The following is a 3,828-nucleotide window of genomic DNA, read 5'->3' on the forward strand; positions in this document are numbered from 1 at the left end:
TCCTGGAGAGTCCAGTGTTCACAGTTCTGGGAGAATCTTCTGTTCACCCAACCACTCACTGTCACTTAATAATTCTAGCTGACCAGAGTGATAGTGCACACACAAAGCCCAAGGGGCTGAGACCAGCCTTAGCACAGCAAGAACATGTCAGTCAAACAGTCTCCCAACTTGCTCATCCCTGCTCCTGTGAAGCTATCCAGTCAGGGTTACATTTCACCTTCCCACCCTCCAACCTTCCGTCCCTCAGCTTCCTGTATCTTTTATCTGCCTAGTACTCTGTCCTACCAGGCAGGGCTTCTCTATGTAGCTCTGGCTGTTCTGGAACTCACTTTATAGACCAGGTGGCCTCAAACTCACAGAAATCCACCTGCCTCTGCCTCCTGAGTGCTTTAATCACTCCTTCCACACCTCTGCTCACCCTTAGCAGCCTTGCCCCTGTGCATCCATCCGCCATCCCAGCCACTAGTTTTTCAGATGTATTTTATTAGGGATGTGTGTGTCGACATGGGTATGTGCCTGTGAATTCGGATAACCAGCAGAGAGATCAGATCCTCTGGAGCTGGCATTCCAGGCCGTTGTCAGGAGTCCAGCATAGGTGCTAGGAACCAAACTTGGGTCCTCTGCAAGAGCAGTAAGCACTCTTAACTTCTGAGCTATCTCTTCGGCCCCTAACCCATTCTCTTCACCGGGAGATTCTGGGGGAGTCATCACAATGGCAGGAGCATGTTAGAGAGAGAACCACATGATGTATTAGTTAGCTTTCCGTCACTGGCTGAAATGCTGATGTAGACCACTGAAAGGAGGGAGGGTTTCTTTTGGCTCCTGGTTTCAGAGAGTTCAGTCTATCCTGTGGAGTAAACAAGGCAGACCAAGAGACAACGAGAGGGGTCTGATACCCTGCTAGCTTTCTCGTTTTACTCCCTCCTGGACCCCTCTACCCTGTGCCCCGTCGCCAGCATCCAGGTGAACCTTTCTGCTTGTTGTGTAGCAGTTTCCTCCAGATCTAGTTAAGACTCGAACTGCTAAGAGAGTCTCCATAAGACACAGGAAATAGAAAAAAGTTTAAAAAGAAAAAAGAAAAGAGGGTACAAGCTGGGGATGTAGCTCAGGGTAGACCCTAGCATGTGTGAAGCCCTGGGTTCTTTCCATAGCACTCAAGATAAAAAGAGAGGAAAATGGAGAGAGAAGGACAGAAGAGCATGAAGCAGGAATAAATTAATTGTACCACCTAATGTGACATTTCCATACACCTGCTATGCATACATCATGCCCCAGCTGCCACCCTCTTTCACTCTTCACTTCCCCTTCCTTGAGTTCTAACACCTAATTGTCCCTCCCTTGAGGGAATGTATGTATCTGTCTCTCTGTATCTGGCTTATTTTTCTCAGCATGGTATCTTTCTACTCCAAGTATTTTTGTACAATGAAATTTCGATTTCATTCTCTTTTTGGGGGGCGGGGGTTGAGACAGGGTTTCTCTGTGGCTTTGGAGGCTGTCCTAGAACTAGCTCTTGTAGACCAGGCTGGTCTCAAACTCACAGAGATCCACCTGCCTCTGCCACCACCCCCCCACCAGTGTTGGAATTAAAGGCGTGTGCCACAATACCTGGTCAAGTATCGTTTTCTTTACATCTTCACTGGCCAGGAGTGTTTTGCTCAGCTGTGTTCTGTTTTCTGGATTCCAAGTGAGGAGAGCTGAAATCTCATTGGATTCTGATCTTTTTTTGTTTGATTGGTTGGCTGGTTGTTGATTTTTTGAGACAGGGTTTCTCTGTGTAGTTTTGGATCCAGGAATCTGGACCCCTGGGGGGGTCTGTGTTCTATTCAGTATCCAGTTTTGGGTTTTTGTTTGTTTGCTTGGGAGGGTGAGATCGGATCTCTCTATGTATTGCTGGCTGTCCTGGAACTCACTGTGCAGACCAAGCTGGCTTCATAGATCCACCTGCCTCTGCCTCCTGCGTGCTGGGGTGAAAGGTGGGTCCCCACACCTGGCATAATCTTGTCTTTGTCTGTATGTGTGCAGCATAGGCTAGCCTGGTACTCAGAGTAGCCCTTCTGCCTCAGCCTCCCAAGATTCTATGTATTGAGTTTTTGTTTCCAAGGTTCCTATTTGCCTCATTTTAAAAATCTTTATCTCAAGGCTAGAGAGAGAGCCCAGCAGTTAACAGTATACTGCTTGCCAGGCGTTGGTGGTGCACTCCTTTAATCCTAGCACTCTGGAGGCAGAGGCAGGCGGATCTCTGTAAGTTCGAGGCCAGCCTGGTCTCCAGAGTGAGTACCAGGATAGGCTCCAAAGCCTATCCTTCCCCTGTCTGGGAAAAAAAAAAAAAAGTATACTGCTTTTGCAAGTTTGGTTCCAAGCAACAGATCAGGTGCCTGGCAGCCATCTGTGCTCAACTCCAGGAGCTCTGATGCCATCTTCTGGTGTCCATGAGCACCTGCATTCACAGTGCACAGACACACTTTGTTTTACTCTTCTGTTGCTGTGATAAAACACTATGATTATTGGAGCCTCTGCAACTACCAGCAGAGTAATGACCCATGGGAGGCAAGAAGGTAGTTTGGTGCAACAAGACTTAGTAGCCAGTGTTGGTTCAAACTTTGGAAGTCTGACCCTGAGTAGTTTATTTTTGGAATATTTAAGCACAGTACAATTTGGTGAAAATTTTCCTGGTGATAATTAACTCATTGTGCACAATAAAGCTTAAGACTTGACTACATCGAAACTCTTTGGTTCTATAGATTGGCTACATGTGACACCTTCTTTAAGTTGACATGGATAAGGGACTGGGGGGAGGATTCAGTGAGGTCTCAGCCACAGAGATAGTGCAAAGGTCAGCATGCTATTAACTACGTCTGCCTCCAGCCTTCTAGGCAGGTAATACATTATGCATCACTTCCTTTGAAGGTACACCCTCTGTGTCTAACATTCCTGATTCTCTTAGGGCTTATCTGTGAGCACAAATATTGCTAACTTATTTAAGTTTAAAAATATAAAAAGGTGCAAGATGAGACGTGAGAACAAGAAATACATTAGCCATGGTTTATTCCAGGTGGGGGAGGGTGAGAGCAGGAGAGACGAGAGAGAGACAGAGAGAGAGAGAGCAAAGAGAGAAAGGAAGGCAAGAGAGAGTAAGTGAAGAGAGTGAGGAAGATAAGAGAGAAGAGAATAGGAGGAGAGAGAGAGTAAGTGGGCGGGGTCTGTCTTTTAAAGGGGTACTCTACACCTGCGTGCAGACATAGTGCCCATGGAACCCTGGGCTGACCAGGGTACTGCCTGAGTGGATTCTGCCAGGTGACCAGGGCCAGGCCGGTGTAATGCCTGGACCTTTCAACAAGGACCTCTGTGCCTCTCATACATGATGAGGACAATATATAAATGAGTTTATTTGCATTTATGGTTCTAGAGCATTTGAGTCCACAATGGCAGGGACAGCATGGCAGCAAGCTGCAGTAATGGCATCAGGATCAGGAAGTTGAGTGCTCATACCCTAAACCCAGATGAGCCTGGCCACTGCTGAGATCATCATTTTGACATCTTGATCCCTGAGTACTCTGTGGTGTTGGCTGTCATGGCCCTGAGGCTCTGGGACCTCCACTTTTCAAGCCAGAGGAAAGCATACTGGGGGGAAGCACCCCCAGGGCAAGTGGTCTTCTGTGCTGTCTGATACATTGAGGGATCTCTAAGATGGGGAAAGGGAAGGGGGCCAACCTAGAATAATGGAAGCTTTCAGAGAGCAAAGAGAATCAATCCTAAACAAATGTGGACATTGGACATTCTATTTTTCATGGATTTATTCCACATGCACTAGCTGGACACCATGAAATA

Source organism: Cricetulus griseus, chromosome 6 (genome assembly GCF_003668045.3).
Source record: "Cricetulus griseus strain 17A/GY chromosome 6, alternate assembly CriGri-PICRH-1.0, whole genome shotgun sequence".
Taxonomy (NCBI): domain Eukaryota; kingdom Metazoa; phylum Chordata; class Mammalia; order Rodentia; family Cricetidae; genus Cricetulus; species Cricetulus griseus.